At 40.1% G+C, this 19,499-nt stretch overlaps 1 protein-coding gene across 2 annotated transcripts in view; it reads left to right on the top strand.

The window, feature by feature from the left end:
* The window catches only part of FBN1 (fibrillin 1), a 258,038-nt gene that overhangs the window by 2,105 nt on the left and 236,434 nt on the right, over window positions 1–19,499 (top strand). The window lies entirely within an intron of this gene.

Raw genomic sequence — 19,499 nt, 5'->3', positions numbered from 1 at the left:
CCATGGGCTGCATTAATCATGTAGGTGTAGTAAAGTTTGTGTGTCTTTGGCCCAGATGTGAGAAGAGAAAGTGTAGTAAACTGAGTCCTGTTCTGCACCAAGGAGAGGGTGATTATCAGAGCCAAGCACTTAGGCTGTGGTCAAATATGCATGGATTTCTGACCCCAGAAAATAGGTACGGTTGATTCGACTCCATCTTGGCCCTTGTGGGTTCCAACACTGTTGGGAATGAGGATTGCTTGTGGTGGTAAGCCTGACCCTGACTTGGGCTCTGTGTCCAAGGTCCATGGCACATCCGATCAATGGAATGAAGCTTTGATTTGCATCCGCTCTGAGAAGGACCCGAGTTAGCCCAACATTTTTTTTCTCTAAAAATATGTTTCTGCACTATAATATTATGTTAATATCTATTCTTGATGCCATCGCTCCTATATATAGAGAGAAAGGAAGTAGTGGTTTAATTCTATGAGAGCAAGTCTGCAGGGAGACATTAGGCCTGACCAGAGCTTAGTCTCATCTCCATGTGTTGTCTCCAACCAGTGTGTTTCCTTGGGAAGGCAAAAACCTGATGTGAAAACAGAAACTAAGCTTTACTTTGTTACTTAGCAGACTGCCACATATGCCTTCACATGAGTGCTTATTTCTTCTGGGATTTAGATTTTGTGTGTGTGGTTTATAGAGACACCCCTTTCTGCTTCTCATAAAGTTTCGTCACTAACAGACCTTATTCTGTTGCAAAGTGTTTGTAAGGCTTTCCTGAAAACATGGTATTGATAGAATAATAATTATGATAGTTCCTAATTCTTGTGCTATCTATAAGCTTTACACACACACATACACACACACAGTGTACGTGGGGTAAAAATAACAATTGAGATGAATATACAATTGTAAGTATTTCTTGGAATGGGTGTTTGGTGAAATGGTTAAGATGCTGCCTAGGAAGCCAGCATTCCCTATTGAAGTGCCTGTTTTTTTTTTTTTTTTAATTTTTTTAAGATTTTATTTATTTATTTGGAAATCAGAAAAAAAGAGAGAGAGAGAATCTTCCATCTGCTGGTTCACTCCTGAAATGGTTGCAACAGACAAGGCTGGGACAGGCCAAAATCAGGAGCCAGGAGCTTCTTCTGGGTCTCCCACATGGGTGTAGGGGCCCAATGACTTGAGCTGTTTTCCTCTGCTATCCCAGGTGTGTTAGCAGAGAGCTGGATTGGAAATGGAGCAACCAGAACTCGAACTGGTGTGCATATAGGATACTGGCACTATAAGCAGAGGCTTAACCTTCTATACCACAGTGGTAGCCCCAAAGTGCCTGGGTCTGAGTCCTGATTCGGCTTCCAATTCCAGAATGTACACGCTGGGAGAGAAAAGGTCATGGCTCAAGTACTTGGGTCCTTGCCACCATATGTGGGTGATCAAGATTGAATTCCAGGCTCTTGGCTTTTGCCTGGCCCCACCTCAACTGCTGTGGACATTTGAGGAGTGAACTCACAGATGGAAGGTCTCTCTCATCTTTCTCTGTCTCTGTCTCTCCTTTTCAAATAAAAAATGGAAAAAAAAACCCACTCTCCTACCTCTCAGACCATTTTCTTTTGTATTTTTCTAGAAATAAACATATATGCAGACATAAATATATGTATAAATATTTAATATATTTAGTTAGACATATATATTATACATAAATACTTGTGTGTGTCCCCTTTAGCATATGGCATGCACTGTATGTAATGTACTGATTCTATATACCCTTGGTGCATCCATTTGTTCACTTGTATGGATCTACCTGATGCATTTCCTTGGCATCCAGAATCCCATGGTGTGGCTGACAGTGTTTCCTCATAAAGTCTTTTTAGATGATATTAACAAAGTATCCTTCTACACACCTGTGTGCACATGCTCACATTTACACGTGATACAAAGTAGTAAAAGCAGAATTGCTGGATCAAAGGTTTTCCCAAGGATTTTAAGCAAACACCAATTCAAATGTTGAATTTGAATAACATTTAATTTTTTTCTCTCTGCTTATTGCCATTACATTCTCACATGAATAAGTCTTTTAACCATTCCCTGCTGTATAAATCATCAGGAAAAGCAGTTATGCATTACATTTTTCCAGGTATTGCTTAAAATGTCTATTTTTGCTCATTAAAATATTACCAGCTTGAAAACTAACCTCTTTGACTACAGTAGAAACTGTTTACCATTTTGTTGGAAATGCCCAGTTTAAGGAGGGAAAATGATTTATCAACTCTGAGTCTGCCTGATGCCCCTTTGGTGGCGGCAACTTTCAGCACCTCACTAGTACTTCCTCTAGTTCCAAGGTGCCTTGGACTCACCTGGGGCCGATGTGTGCTGCTCTGACCTTCTGTTTCTCTTGTGTGGCTGGTGATATCCTTCCTGAGACACATACCCCTTTCCTGTTGGCTGTCACTTTACAGGGTAGCTACCTGTCTCCTTTCTCTCTCACTGGGTGGGTCTTCCTGTGTCTTCCTAAGCTTGTCTTCCTCTCCCCTCATCCTGTTGCAGGTGTTTTTTTTTTTTTTTTTCTCCCTCCCTACTGGGCAGCAGAAGTTGTTCCACAGTGGAAATTTAAGCATCTTCAAGTTTCTTCCCAGCTTTCACTGTGTTTTCTTAGAGTAAATCGCCAATTTCTGCTTTTACAGGAAATCCTTTTTTTAAAAAAATGGAATGAGTGTGGTCCCCATTCCCTTTGCAAAAAATTAAATTTTTCTCTATTTTCAAATGAGAATTTTGCAAGTTTCAAAAATATTTCCAAATACTAGATGTATCATAGTTTTCTTTTTTCTGGATGTTGCTTAACATGTGCGAAATGACTTTATGAGAAATAATAAAATCCTGACTTTGTTTGAATTTCAGTTCACAAGAATTCATCTCAGCTGAATTCTAAACTGTGATTAGACAGAAAGTATGGGAAATAGTCTGATATAAAAACAAACTGTACTTGAACAGCAATAGTTATGTACCATTTATTTATGATTGCTTTACTGGCTTAGCTTCCAAGTAAGGAGATATTACAGTTTCTTGTCAAAGGGAAAAATTCTTTACAGTAAAAGCTCCTTTCTCCAAATATCCAAAGCGATGGGTTGAATCTTCTGTTGCCTGGTTTATAGGCATATATGAGACCAGTTGTATTTCACACAATTTGTCCCCTTGAATGTGCTCCCTTTTAGTCTTTGTTTATTTGTTTATTTTTTCCAGAGATCATTTTACCAGGAAAAATACACATGGAACAGTTCATACACAGGGCAGATTATGTGATGGCTAAATCCAAGGGAATAATTACACAGAAGTCTGTTATTAAAATAAAGAGCTTTAACAGGGAACAAAGGAAAGTTCTGTAGACCTTACACAGTCCATTTTACATTACAAACAGGACTTAAATCATATGGGCCATAATGTGGTTTATCTTTGTATTTATTGAAAAGATTAAGCTAATATGTTGGGATACCAGTTAAAAAAGATATCCTTAAATAGAAGATCTGTAAATAAGAAGGTCAGACAAAACATTTGTATATGTGACTTATTTTGTAACATGTAGACCATAGAGATTGCTTATAAAAACGAGTAAGTTATTGGAAAAAAAAAACACTGATTAAAACACACATCAACCTAAATGAAATGAAGTGAGGGTTGATGAAGTGGAAGTATTGGGCCGGCGCGGTGGCTCACTAGGCTAATTCTCCGTCTGCGGCGCCGGCACCCAGGGTTCTAGTCCCGGTTGGGGCGCCGGTTCTAGTCCCGGTTGTTCCTCTTCCAGTCCAGCTCTCTGCTGTAGCCCAGGAGTACAGTGGAGGATGCCCCAAGTGCTTGGACCCTGCACCCACACGGGAGACCAGGAGGAAGCTCCTGGCTCCTGGCTTCGGATCAGCACAGTGCGCTGGCCACAACACACCAGCTGTAGTGGCCACTTGGGGGGTGAACCAATGGAAAAAGGAAAACCTTTCTCTCTGTCTCTGTCTCTCTCTCTCTCACTGTCTAACTCTGCCTGTCAAAAAAGAAAAGAAAAGAAAAAAAAAGAAATGGAAGTATAGACATCTCAACACATTTATTTGAAATTTTAAAGACTAATGAATTGCTCCTTTGTTGTCTTATGTGGGAGATACTTTAAGAAATAATGGTGCCACACTAATGGCTGTGATCAAGCAAAAATATTAACAAATTATTATAATATTCATGAAGTAGGTTGTTGACTTTTTTCTACAATAAGACAGATAATTAGCCTAACCAATTTGGGAATGTTAGCTTTATTTTCAAAGTGAAAATGAAATTTTAAAATGTTTTCTTGAAAGAGAAGTAAACTATTTTAGCAATTTCTTTGTTTCTGGAAACTAATCCAGCAAACAAGCTTACTTAAGCAACTTATAATTTTTTTCCCATTGAATTATTTGAGAAAGCTGAAATCAGTAGTCTATTAGGACTGAGTCATACAGCAGACATATAAGATTTTAGTGTTTCATGATTGCTAACATTGACTTTACCATTAGATTGTAAAATTAACAAAGGTAAGAATTCTATCATAAGCATTTTACCACTAGCACATCATCACATTCCAAAGAGTTAATTAATTCAGGAAGTCTTAATCAAATGCCAACCTGAACTTAATTTTTGGGAATGCCAGAGACCAATAGCCCATACCCTGACAGGGCTTAGCAGTTAGTAGGAGAACTGGAAACCAGGAGTCTACAGAAAGGTGGCAAAGTGTAGGGCATATATGATTAAGCCAAAACAAATAGAGACACTCCTTGACTTACCATGGGTTACCTCCCAATAAACTCCTTGTAAGTTGAAAATATTGCAAGTTAAAAATGTGTTTAATATACCTATGCTACTAAGCATCATAGCTTAGCAATGCTGAAAATTGTAGAGACAGGGTTGTCTACCCTCGTGATCTTCCAGTTGGTTAGGAGCTGAGGCTCACTGCCTCTGTCCAGCATTGCGAGGCATGTCATACAGCGTATCTCTCACCTGGGAAAAGATCTAAATAAAAATTTGAGGTGTGGTTTCTATTGAATGTTTATCACTTTTGCACCATCATGGAGTGGAAAAATCCTGAGTTCAACTGTAGTAATTCAGGGACCATCTGTAATAATTGTGGCTGGGGTAGGTGACATTTAGATGTTTGTATGTCAGGTACTGCTGTAAGTGGTTTACATATGATAACATATTCAATCTGCACAACCTCTCAGTGGGATGGCTCCCTCTATTACCTTCTTTTTACAGATGTGGAAGCTGAAGTACACAGAGGTTAATTCTTAAGACAAAACATTAATATTAAATTTTATTTCTCCATTAATTTTAGTTATGGTTTTGGTTTTTCATTCCACTGGACAAAAATGCAAGACTAAGACATTGGTAAAATTCCAGTTAAAATTCTTAATATTTTTTCTTGCTGGTTCACATATCCTAAGTATACTTAATCACACAGTGTTATTTACTCAAATAAGAAAATTTTCTCTACCATTTCAGCAAAGACATTAATAAAAGGCAGAATCACAGAATTTCAGACTTGGAGGGATCTTGGAGGGCATGTGGATTATGTTTTAATATTAAACGTTGAGCCTTTATGGAGGGTGGTAGATAAGTATCTTGGCCTCCTCCTTCTGCACTGTTTGGGGTTCTGATCTGAAGGCATCAATGGCTCATTTCATGCAGAATCTCTTGCTCTCACATCTCATTTGAGAAATTTCTTTCAAAAGACCTGGAGAGTTGCAAGAGGTGTTTTTCTTTCCAGGGAAACAATTATATACCTTAAATCCCTACCATTAAGACAAGTTATTTAATTCTTTGTTTCATTTTTTGCCTTGGTTGTTTGCCAATTTTTTATATTAAAATGTAGTGATAATAGTGAAGCTTGATAAAATATCAAGCTCTGCTTTATTATTTATTGCATTTTACAAATATTAATTTCTTTATAACAACTTCTTTGTGAAGGAGCTTAAATTTATTTACCCATTTAACAGATGAGGAAACAGAGGAATGCAGTTTTGATAATTGCCCCAATTATATAAACTAGTAACAGCTAGAGTTGGAAATCTATTTCATAGTTGGTGCTCCTAACCAATGTATCTTACTGCTTCTCAATTATGATAAATCATATGGCTAGTAAGTTGCTTTTGAGAGCTTCATCTCCCCTGAATTTTCTCTCACCCAGCATTGCTTGAAGGCAGATTCTTTTAGAAGCCAGTGGTGGGGCCGGTGCCGTGGCTCACTTGGTTAATCCTCCGCCTGCAGCACCGGCATCCTAAATGGGTGCCAGGTTCTAGTCCTGGTTGCTCCTCTTCCAGTCCAGCTCTCTGTTGTGGCCCGGGAAGGTAGTGGAGGATGGCCCAAGTGCTTGGGTCCCTGCACCAGCTTGGGAGACCAGGAGGAAGCACCTGGCTCCTGGCTTCGGATCGGCTTAGCTCTGGCTGTAGCGGCCATTTGGGGATTTGGGGGATGAACCAATGGCAGGAAGACCTATCTCTCTGTCTCTCTCTCTCACTAACTCTGTCAAAAAAAAAAAAAAAAAAAAAAAAAAAAAAAAAAAGCAGCCAGTGGCATTATAGGAATAGGATTAATCAGAAAAATTTCTACAATTTCTACAGTGAGAGTCCATCAGTGGTTGACAAGCTTTGGATGTTTGGATGAAGCCAACTGATTTTGAAAATAAAGTTCTATTGAAACAAAGCCATAACCCATTAGTTTAGTTTATGTATTATCTATGGCTACTTTCAAACCACAGCAGCAGAGTAGAGTAGTTGTGATAGAGTCAGTATGGCCTACAAACTGAAATATTTATTACGTGGTCCTTTCAAAAAAAATTTGCCTGCTTTCATAATCTATGTGGTGAAAAATGACTGTGTGCTAGAACTGAGAACTCTTGTTTATTTTACTTATCTCCAGGGATACCTAGGAACTGGTCACATAATAGGTGTTCAATAGAAAATTTTTGATTGATGATCTCTAACCAATTTTGATTGGTTGGCTAAGGTTGATTACATAAATTAGATTTGGAGGAAGTGAAGGAGAAAAAAATAAAGGAAAATTTTGAGTGAAAAGGCATGTCGTGAATAGTATGCAGTCTTTGGTATCATAGGGCGTTGAGCTCAATGGCTGGGATTTGCACTGCAGGGCTCTAATCTATGAGTTCTTAGTACAGTCTACAGAAGCAGTGCCCCTGGAGTGTACAGTTTGTAACCTTGTGAGCCTGTACACAGTAACATTGTGAGGGAGGGACTAAGAGAAACACGACATTTCTGATGGCTGTGGAAAGTAAGCATAGGGAGCTATTAAAGGATTCTAAGATGGGAACACTGTCAGATCTGTGGCAGACATGTGAGAGGTTCTGAGTTGCTAAGGAGGCTAGAGGTAGGGAAATTTGGGAGGCTAACAAAGGAGTCAGAGTGAGACTGAATGATGATCTAGGAGGCAAAGGCAGTGAAGGTGGTGAAGAGATAAGGGAATCAAATAATTCAAAAGTAATCCAAGAGCAAGGACTGAGAAGGTTGTGGCAGATAAGGCAGGGGAGGCGCCAGATTACTCCCACCTCCATATATATTAAAATTTATATGCATAAAAAGAATGTGGCACCATTATTGAGACATTAAAGAGAAACAAGGTCATTTCTGGGCCCTCTACCACAATGAAGCAAGCTATTTTCATTTGTGAATGTCTGGATTATCTTAATGCTATGTAACAAATTTCCCCAAACTTAAAACAGCAATTGTGGTATAAAACAACAATTTTGTTATTTCTCACGGTTCAGTGAGTCAGGAATTTAGACTGGGCACAGTGGGGAATCTTGTCTCTGTGCCCCACGATGTCTGTTGGGCTGGAATGAGCAATATGGTTTCTTTATGCATGTGTCTCTCTGTGACTGTGGACTGGCGCCAGCAGCCCTGTTTACTTTGGTGTGGTTTATCTAAATGCATGGATGGAGGAGGGTGAGAAAAGAAGCAAAAGCCACTTGTCTGGGTCTCCTGGGGGACATTCCAGGTTTTAAAATTCTCTCTCGTGCAGTCTTCTGTCTGGGCCTGTCAACCTAGGAATGGAGACATTGTTGTTTCCAAATGGGGAAACTGAGCCCCAGATGCAGCAACTCAAGGTGAGTGTCTGTTGGGACTGGATCCTACACAATAGCCTCCTGACCCCTGGTCACGTGCTTTAACAGCAGGGCTGGCTGGCTGGGCTTGAGTGGGCTGCTGTGTTTTGTTCCACCCTTCTCCTACATGCAGCCTCAGACTGTCTCCTTTTTCACATGGCCTCTGTGTGGTCTTTCCAGCAGTGTGGCCACACTTTGTATCAGCCTGTGGCAGCTCAAGATCTCTGAGGAGCGGAACGGTGGAAGTTACCAGACTTTCTTTAAACTTAGTCTGAAATTCCGTCCAAGTCATAGACCTTGCTCAGATCTGAGGACCGGGGCTAACGGACTTCTGATGTGAGGAGCAGCCTGTGTCTGCAGGGAGGGGCCGGCATGGGAAACCAGCTACCACATCTAGGCGGTGGTTCTTTGTGATGCATACTCTGCTACTCTAAGTTTAACTCTCCCTCGATTGGTTGGCTTAGTTCATGGAGGATGCTTCAGTGTATTTTGCTGCTATGCCCTCAGAATGAAAAGTGCTGCATGAATAACGTGCGTGTTCTGCTAGATTAACGTTAAGGGCATTGTCCGTGGTTCCACATTTAAAGAACTCACAATCATCAAGAACAAGATCGAAATTCCTGATAAAACTAACATGTTTTTCTTACTTGACTCTATGAATTGTATAATCCTTAACTTTTCTCTTTAAAAAACTTCATCATCATTTTATTTATTTGAAAGGCAGAGAGAGAGAGAGAGAGAGAGAGAGAGGTATCTCCCATCTGTTGATTCATTCCCCAAATGCTCACAACAGCTGGGGCCAGGCAGGCCACAGCCAGGAACCAGGAACTCAATCCAGGTCTCCCATGTAGGTATCAGGGACACAAGCACGTGAACCACCATATACTGCCTCCTGGAGTGTGCTTTAGCAGGAAGCTGGTATCAGGAGCACAGCCCAGTTCAACCCAGACACTCTAGTACAGACACGGGTGTATCAAGCAGTATCTGAACTGCTATGCCAAATGTCCACCTCTCAGTGACAAATTAAATGCATATCCACTCTAACTTATTGACTTAGGTATTTGCTATGCTTGCTTTCCTCCTGTGTGAAATTTTACCTTTAATTTTTATTTTTAGTTCCATTTTTATATATCTGTAGGTGTAGCCTACCTCAAAAAAGGTTTTTATTGCCAACTGAAGTTTATATACAATCAATAAAAATAAGTTTGTGATTTTCAATAGAATTGATGTTGTAAATGGCTAAACTATTATTTTGTCATACACAGAGTATCCACATTGATAATAGAATAAAATTAGATGAGGAATATAGTTAAATTTGGGTTGGGGCTGTCCTATACTGTATCAGATTCTAATTTTAAGTTCCTTGTGACTTTACTGCTTTCTCAAGTGACTTTGTTTTGGCTGAAGCTAACACTGAGTGTATTTATTCAGTTCTCTCAGAGCGGAAGGGAGAGAGGAAGATTCCCTATCTCCACCATTCCCAGCCGAAGATGTATTCCAGACAGCAAGCAGGCACAGGGTGGGAGAAGTGCCCCATTAGACAAGTGATTTGGTTCAGTGTTTTGAAGGGTTGTGAATTCCTAGACCATCAGTCATACTTACATTCAAATATAAGTACCCAAACACATCCAGAGTCCAAATATAGTAAAGCACTTTATGATGTTGGTGTTGGGAGACGGGAGCCATGCCGGCCCTCTGCACACATTGTCTGCTGTCAAGTTTCATGGTTTTGAACAGGAGTATGACAGTATCTCTACTAGTAAACAGGCAGGCTTTGGTTTTGTTTCTTCTCATTCTTCTTTTTTATCATAACCATTATTTTCCTTTTCTTTCTACTTCTTCACTCTCATCTTTTTAAAAGTCACTGCATGAGCTGAGCTACAAATAAAACAGGGAGAACAGAAATATCAAAAGTTAAAACATTCAGAAAGATGAATTCTAAGTAAAATGTAAAATTTTTACATGGAAGGCTTGAGGTGTTAAAAGAAAGAAAAAAAAAAACAAGGATACATTTTTAGTTAGGGAAGGGCAGGGGAAAGGCAGAGGGAGGTCAGGGAGAGAATGGGGAGACGTTCAGGAGTGGACTCCTGTCAGTCAGTAGACTTGGGCTGGACTGAGCAGGTGTTGGGTTTTGACAGATATCGATGACAACTCCCTCATTCCTGGCAGCGTGGGTACCAGGCAGCCTGTGGCCTTAACCAGCTTCTTTAGGGGAACAGCAAGCTTTTGGAGGAGAGTCAGGGAATGAAAGACAGACAGATGCTTGGATGCCAGAGAAGATTCCTGTAAAGTCATTTAGAGGAATGCAGTGGAAAAGCAGGTTCATCCATCATTTATTATGCACCTGCATATGGTGCTATATAAAGTTTGCTGCATTCTCCCTCCTCATAGGTAATGGTTAATTACATACAGTTTGCTCTGTCTGTTCAGAGCTAATTCATAAGACAGTGAAATCAGAGACTAATAGGTTCGCGCCTTTGCTGAATAACTTTAAAAAACTATGGTTATTTAGAATCTTTTTGCAATGACATCATGACTCTCAAAGTTTATTCCATAGTCAAACCATCCATCTTTACAAAATATTACAAATCAGAGTTATAGTAGGGATGATCTTAGAAATTTATACTTGCTGAAACTGAGGCCCAGGAAAAGTCCATTTAAGATGCCTTCATGGTGCTGTTTTCTTCTCTGCTTTGTAGATGAGGAAGGGCACTGGGTGGCAAGAGCTGGCTTAAGTAGAAATGTGTTGTTGGGTGGCAGACTGCAGCTCTTCTTTGTGTTCATAACCTGGAGCAGCTGACGAGTATCTGTGGTCCTCCACTATGCTTGGCAATAGGCAAACCTCCTGTATAATGTAGGCTTGTTTTTTTTTTTTTTTTTTGTAGTTTGGCCCTAGGGGTCAGTATGATGCAGGGATGCTGTGCACTGGAGTTTTTGAACCTCCGTGCTACCCTGCAGTCAGTGGAAGCTTCCAAATGAGGTGGGGTTGGGTGGGGTGGGGCTTTTTGAGGGAGATCTTTGCCAGCGAGGGTAGTAGTAAGGGGGTTGGACAAAGAGCAGTGGGAATGTTATCTGAGAGTCTGAAGGGTATACCCTTTATGCCGCTTCCCCCATCACCTTACACATACACTCACACTTTGAATTGGCAGCTAAAGGGTCATGTCCTGGGATGTGCTGAGGAAATTTTAAATCTGTGAATAAACTCTGTGTCTTGCTCTACAATTTGCTGACTCAGGTATCCAAACTACTAATTTATACATCTGTGTTTCACGTAATGAGCATGCCAATGAAGAAAACATTTCTTGAGTTCTTGTCTTCTGTATCATCTCTCCTAATAATCTGGTATAACATCTGCTTAATCCAAGTTGCAGTTATTTATTGAGTGTGAGCTGTGTTTGAATTGGACCAAATTCTTATTTCTCAGAATGGACATGCTGTCCCAAGCCTGTGGATATTGTCTTCTTTCCAGTGATTCTTAGGCAGAACTATTATTTAGAATATTGTTCTCTCCCTTTACTGATGGGGTTAATGTCCTAGATGGTGTGGACAAATGCTTTGCCCCGAGGGACTTCATGTGCAATGGACTTAATGTGCAACCTTCATGTCGACAAATAGTTTATAATCTTTCATGGACTGCTGCTGCTTCACAGACCGGAGTTTAGGCCACTGACCTCAACTTTGCAAATTTTATATCCCATTACCACCCTGTGAGCTCTGAACTCCCTAGGGCCACATAGTTGATGTTTTAGCTGGAATCTGAGAAAGTGTCTGAACATTTCCTGAAGAGTTGGCTAGGAGAGATTTGGCAGTTCAGTTATAAAAGCCCAGAGCTAGTGGCTGGGGTATATGCTATAATTACCTCACACTGTTTCCTATTTGAGCCTGTTTGTGGGTAATGGGGTAGAGTGATATTGCGTGTTGGACTGTATTTTAAAGGACTAAGGAATCATTTTCAATGTACGCTAATAACCACTGGCCGTGTTTTCAGGGAGGCCTGGAAATGTGGAGACAGACATACCTGGGAACAAACCCTGGCTCCACCACCTACTAGGAAGATACTCTGACAAGTGGGTTAACCTTTCTGAGCCTCAGTTTATTCATTTGTAAATGAGATTATTATACTCATCTTTGTGTATTATCCCAAGACGTAATGAGATGGGGCATTCCACGTTCCTAGTCTGATGCCTGCCATGTTTAGCTATGCTGGTGAAGATGGTTAGCGTGCTGCCACAGGTGAGGAGAGTGAGGGACAGAGTCCTAGAACGGGGCTGACTGTTTATGGCCAATGCAGAAAGTTACATAATTAGCATCTGGATACCACAGAGTTCACGTTCTCATCTTGGAAATGATTATGTTCAGAAACATGCAAAGCAAACTTGAGCTTCAGCAAAAAACTAAGAAAATATAACTTCAATAGAAACAATATATCTGTTCAGAGCTGGTTATACTTAAAGGTAATATGTGGGTAAACTTTAAATTTTAAATTTTCGTTTCCCCAAACCTGGGTTGCCTTTATAGGGAAATACACTTAGTAAGTATTATTCTTGAGTAACCTGCCCTCCTAAACTCTTGCAAAGAATCTTTGCCTTTTTAAATTGGCAGATTTGGCAAATAGGCTTGTCTACTTCCTGGCAACCATCTTTTTTCTCCGTTCCTTGTGAGACTTTATGAACATGATTTAGATTTTAGGAAATGGGAGGACTGGCCTGCAAACTGCTTTGTGTGGCAGTAGTGCAAAGAGATACCTTGGGAATTAGGACTGTTTTGCTATGAGGTGGTTGGACATGACTGAACCGTGTTTTCATTGCGTCTACTAGACTAAGGATTTGGTTATTATCAGGTGGACAAGGTGAGCACCCAAGCCACATGACCCTGATGTCAGAGGTAAAGAAGCCGGCATCTACACGTCAGATCTTGGAGAGAACTCTGGCCTGGCCCGATGACCAAAGACACGGGGCACCTCAGTTGGCAGGGCTTTTGTACAGTTCTCGTATCCTGTACCCTCCACGCCAATCTTTGGTTAACTGATAGGAAATAAATTCTAAGAAGTTGCAGTTGGTAAGTGTTTTAAATAGGAATGGTTTAAACAGATAATAGATATTTTTCTATTTGCCACTAAAATTTTTTTCAAATCACCTAATGTCTCTCATCCTCTCAAAGTCAATAAACACAGTCAGAGTTTGTGAAAAAGCAAAAATATAAAGTCAAACAAAGAAATCCCAGGTATTCACTGCGTTCTACGGACTCCTAGGAAAAAAAGTAAACCTCAAATAAAATAAACTTTTCTTTTTAAACCCTTGAAAACCATTCAGGAATTTTACAAGAGTATGTGAACCATTTTTTCCTTCTTGCAAGTAATTCCAGCTTAATCTGGACATTGTTGAACGTTTGACCACAAGAAACAGGGTTTAATTTGACCTTGGGATGACTCATCTGCTCATTTGCATTTGGACCTTTTCTTGAAGACAGGTTGCTTAACATGCATTCTCACAGTGACGGGTCAGAAACATACCAGGATTCTTTGCTAAATATCTCCTCCTTTTGTTTCATATTTCCCATGACTGTCAGAATTCTTCCATTTGTGTACAGAAAAGCCAAAATTCAACCCTTTTTGCAGACTTGATACAAGTCAGTCCCTTTTCCTTCAATGCATCTCTTGTTAGCTGACGGGTTCATGCTTGTCCTTAAGATGAAATATCATGAAAATGAATCACATCAGAAAGTAGTTGTAATACCCAAGGGAACCCATTCCCTGGGTTGACATGCTTAATTATTTTCACAAGTGTGGTTAAGTCATTTGTTCTCGGATTTCTTATCTAGTGGCCATTAACCTTGCTTGATAGTTACTGGACACTTGAGAGTCAGAAAAGCACTTTGGTTAGTTCTTACCACTTATTTATGTTGATATACAAGTTGGAATTGGCTGGTTGTTTTCTTTCTTTCTTTTTAAAGATTTATTTTATTTATTTGAAAGAGTTACAGAGAGAGGGGTAGAGACAGAGAGAGGTCTTCCATCTGCTGGTTCACTCCCCAATTGGACGCAATGGCCGGAGCTGCGCCGACCCAAAGCTAGAAGCCAGGAGCTTCTTCCAGGTCTCCCATGTGGGTGCAGGGGCCCAAGGACTTGGGCCATCTTCTGCTGCTTTCCCAGGCCATAGCAGAGAGCTGGATTGGAAGTGGAGCAGCTGGGACTGGAACCGGTGCCCATATGGGATGCCAGCACTTCAAGCCAGGGCTTTAACCCGCTGTGCCGCAGCGCCAGCCCCAGCTGGTTGTTTTCTATAAGTTACCTCTTAGGAATGCTGAGTTGCAAAACAGATATTGTGGTTCTTCAAGTGGATGAAAAGAAAATAAAAATATGGGACGTAAGAGACTGTGGTTTTCAGGTTAGGGTAAAACAACCTGCTTGTTTTTTAAACTCTTTATTATGGACAATTTCAAATACATAAGGTCTTCAAAAAGTTTGTAGAAAATATGTATTATGAAAACTACACTAAAGCAAACATCTTTTAATTCTATTTTCCCATGAATTTTTGAAGTTCCCTCTTATACAAAACTAGAGAGAATACTGTGAAGCCCCAGCTTTAGCAATTATTAACTAGTGGTCAATCCTTTCAGATTATTTTTAAGTAGATAGCTGAAAAATTATTTCATTTGTAAACATTGCAATATGGGTATCCGAAAGATAAAGATTCTATAAGAAACATAAATACAACATAAACATAAATATAACATTTAACATTGACATTAATTTTTTAACATAATCAAATATCCAGTGAGTGTTTAAATTACTCTGGTCAGGTCATAAATTCTATATATTTATTTTTACAGGTCACTCAAATCAGGAACCAAATAAAGCTCATCTTTTACAATTGCTTTATACAACTCTTAAATATTTTTAGAAATATAGATTATCACTCTTGGTTAATGTCCTGATGAGCAGGGTTTCCTAATACTGCCTGTTATCAGACTGTGATGAGTTGGGAAGCTTATGTTGGCATGTAAGTCCAGTACATCACTAGGCACACCCTTTAGCTCAGCTGATTTTTTTCATAGCAAGATTTTCTTGATGAAGGACACAGTGAGATGATTTACATTCTAGCTTAAGCTCTATTAGCTCATTATAGACTGGGACTGTCTAGTAAATGGACCAGCACTGACCAGTCCTTGAACCATACTTGGAGCACACTGTTTAGAGTTTCTCACAGTCTAATGATGCCAGCATTCCCAGTCTGTGGTGCTTCTCATGGTCTTCATTCCCTGTGTTTCCTGTGATTTGCTAGTTAGAGTTAGAAGCTTGATCACCCCAGAATCAACTTTTTTGTCAAGAAGACTTGATAAGTGCATATGTTCTTCCATTAGGAAGCACATTATAATTACTAGTCCCTCTTTTGTATTTTTTTAAAGATTTATTTATTTATCTAAAAGTCAGAGTTACACGGGGTGGAGGGGGGAGGTCTTCCATTTTATGACCCACTCCCCAGCTGGCTGCAACGGCTGGAGCTTTGCCAATCCGAAGCCAGGAGCCAGGAGCCAGGAGCCTACTCCTGGTCTCCCACACGGGTGCAGGGGCCCAAGGACCTGGACCATCCTCCACTGCACTCCCGGGCCACAGCAGAGAGCTGGATCAGAAGTGGAGCAGCCAGGCCTCGAACTGGCGCCCATAAGGGATGGCGGCGCCTCAGGCCAGGGCGTTAACCCGCTGCTCCACAGCGCTGACCCCTCTTTTGTGTTGTTAGCAACCATTGATGGCCATTGCCTAGCTCCGTTAACTTATTAGAGAGGCAGAATGCAAATATTTAGATTCTGTCATTTCTTATTTACTTACAAATGCTATGAAGTTTTACATCTAGTTTTGAACTTCCACTCAGTGTTTCACAGCCAGCAGTGTCTAATGCTGCTGGGTCTGCTTTTTATGACCCCCAACTTTGAGAGTTGTGGAAAAATTATTAATACCTAATAGTGAGGATTGAGATGAGATAGGGAATTATGGACAGTTTGCCTGGTACTTGATGGGGAAGATGGGCAGGGGAATTATTCTGCAGAGGTCCACCCCTTTGCCTCGTTCTGTGATCTTCTTGAGAGTCAAGATGGAAACAATGGGTTATTTTTAAAGAGAGGATTTTCAGGCAAGGACCTTAGGAAAAGCTGGGAAGATTTTGGACTGTGAGTGGAAAGAAGATCTTCACAGCTATTTGAACATTCAGAAGTGAATGTACCCTCATTTCAGCATTGCTTTCTCAGGAATGCTCTTTTTATTAAAGAAACTGGAATGAGGACAGCTTTAGTGAGTCAAATCAAAGCTCTGAAAAGTACTGGTACGCCCGGCCCTCCTTTAGACAGGAATGTGGGAACAAGAGCCGTCCCAGGAGCGTCTCAGGGTTGGTGGGGGATGTGTGTGTGTGTCTGTGCGTGTATTCACGGGGCATTGCCTGTGTGAGTTTCACATCAGAACAGATGTACATCCTTTTCCTAAGACCTGGTGCCTTCCTATTACTTTATGTGAAGCTTCCACTCTAATTAACTCCAATAATGATAAGTTACTAGAGTAAGATTTTAGCTTTGTTTCCGGGCGCTGCTATCCTACAGATATCTGGAAACAGTTTAAGTATGTTACTGGTGTAATGGATGGGTAGGCTTGCTGTGTTTTAATAGTATCATCTCTGTTTCCGAGGGTGTCACAATGTTGATGCTGTGTGTTGGCATTTTTTATAGCACCCATTCTGTCTAATTGTAGCTTGAAATATGAATACCATCACACCTCCCCCAAGCTGGAAAGGTGGCAGAGGACAGTGCCGGCATCACTCGGGATGGGAAGGAAATCTTTCGGGTTGGGCTTCAAGGAAGAGCTGTGCTGGCAGTTGGAATGAAGAGAGTGTCCACTTTCCTGATGTAATGGACAGTGTCCTGGCAGCCTCTGAATTAAGTCTAGAGGCATGCTTTTTTTTTTTTTTTTTTTAAGAAAAAAAAAAATGGCCTTCGTGTTCTTCCCAAGCCAGATTAGTTGGTTGCCTGCATAACTGGATGATTCTTCTCGAAGCGCCTTTCAAAACACAGGACACACCTATGTTCAAGTGTGTACACATTCCAGTGCCAGCTTTGAGTAGGTTTTTGAATTATTCGCATTTTGAATCTTTATTTATTCCCCCACTATCTACTCCCCAAAGCACTCGACATCTTAAGAGCTGATTGATGTTTTCACCCGAGGGAGCAGGACAAGATATAATGACCATGAAGAACCTGAAGCCCCAGTGTGTAGGATGAATGTTCCTACATTGTATCCTCTTTACATTTTTGGTTTTGTTTTGCTTTGCAGATCTAGTGAAAGAAAACCAGAGCACTAAAATTAATTTATAAAAAGTGAACATGTTCTCTTTGGGGGATATATGGAACATCTTTCTAATCACTAATCGAAAAACTATTAGCACTAACATTGGAATTCTTATCCATAATTTCATCTGGTTTTTTGATTAGTGATTTATGATGTTTTTCATTGTGTATCCTTTGAAAAAATCACTTCACTTCTGATTTTCAGTCGCCCATCTGAAAATGAATATAGCAATACCTTTTCTTGATAGGGTTTTGAGGAAAATTCACATAATCATTTTGTAAATTATAAACCTTTCTGAAAGTTGTTAATTATTATTATATTTTTTGATACACAGATGAAGAAATTTTTAAAATGATTTGATTCTGATGCAGTATCATTTTTAAAAAATGAGACATATCCTTTGTGCCCTTTGAGGCATCTTTTTAAGCTATCGGCCAGTATTATCAATTTAAGGAGTAATTTTAAACAAAAATGTATAAATAGAGGTAAGCCATAAAGTTTAGTTCCTTTTCCCCAAGGGCAGCACATTCTTGAATCTACAGTGTGCCTTCACATGAACTAGGTACACTTTTAACTTAGTCAAATTCCCTTAACTTAAACTACTTTTAAAAATTTTCCAGATGCCTAAGTGTTTAGAATTAAATGCTCACAACTTTGCTTCAATTACAGAGTTAAAAAAAATCGTCAAGTTGTGGACCCCTAATATTGTAAAGTATTAATTTCTATGAAATAACCTCAATGATGCATGCTTGGACCTAACTTCCTCTGACTTTTTAGACTGTTAGTATCTAACAATGATCTATTCTTAATTTTTTTTTTGTTCTTTATCAGTATTGTCCTTGTTCTGATGGAAATGTTTGAGAAATGTTTTAAAAGATCCATTACTGGCTACTATAAATTAGCATTTGAAGTCCAAGATCTCTGATACACTTGTAGCTATAATATATTTCTAAATGATGCATCTGAAATGTGGAAGAATTTCACTCTCACAAACCATGTGTTCTATTTATGGATATCTTTTATTATATGTTTGATTTTTAAAAAAATTTTAATTTTTGAGGCCGATGCTGTGGCGCACTAGGTTAATCCTCTGTCTACGGTGCTGGCATCCCATATGGGTGCTGGTTCTAGTCCTGGTTGGTCCTCTTCCAGTCCAGCTCTCTGCTGTGGCCTGGGAAAGCAGTAGAAGATGACCCAAGTCCTTGGGCCCCTGCACCTGCGTGGGAGACCTTGAAGAAGCTCCTGGCTCCTGGCTTTGGATCGGCATAGCTCTGGCCGTTGCGGCCATTTGGGGAGTGAACCAGCAGAAGGAAGACCTTTCTCTCTCTCTCTCTCTCACTGTCTGTAACTCTACCTGTCAAATAAAAAAAATAAATTTTAATTTTCTTGAATTAAAAACAGTACTTGAGGGGCATTTGTGTTGTTAGTAGTTAGGATACATGCATCCCATTTCAGAGTACATGGGTTCAATACTTAGCTCTGATGTTTGACTCCAGCTTTCTGATAGTGCTGACCCTGTGAGGTAAGGGTGATGGCTGCTGGTCTCCTGATGCCAAGTGGGAAAGCAGAATTGAGTTCCTGATTTCTAGCTTTGAACGCTACCCTAGCCCAGCCCCAGCTATGTAGGCATTTAGTGAGTGAATCAGCAGAGGGATCTCTCTCTTCCTCTTTATCTCTCTGTTATTTAAATAAATAAATAAATAAATAGGTAAATTTATAAAAAGTGGATGAAATGATACTGATTTCTTTCTAGTAGCTATCTTTTTCATTTATGGTTTAAATTTTTTTTATATAAAGATTTATTTATTTATATGAGAGGCAGAGCGGGGGAGAGAGAGAGAGAGAGAGAGAGGTCTTCCATCCGCTGGTTCACTCCCCAAATGGCTCCAATGGCTGGAGCTGGGCCAACCTGAAGCCAGGAAATAGGAGCTTCTTCCCAGTCTCCCACAGCATTGTAGAGGCCCAAGCACTTGGGTCATCTTCCGTGGCTTTCCCAAGCCATAGCAGAGAGCTGGATCAGAAGTGGAGCAGCCAGGACTTGAACTAGCACCCACATGGGATGCTGGC

This window comes from Oryctolagus cuniculus, chromosome 12 (genome assembly GCF_051225735.1).
Source record: "Oryctolagus cuniculus isolate XC-2025 breed Fujian yellow rabbit chromosome 12, ASM5122573v1, whole genome shotgun sequence".
In the NCBI taxonomy this organism is placed as follows: domain Eukaryota; kingdom Metazoa; phylum Chordata; class Mammalia; order Lagomorpha; family Leporidae; genus Oryctolagus; species Oryctolagus cuniculus.
The sequence above is the reverse complement of the archived record's forward strand: the minus strand, read 5'-3'. Positions and strand labels throughout refer to the sequence as shown.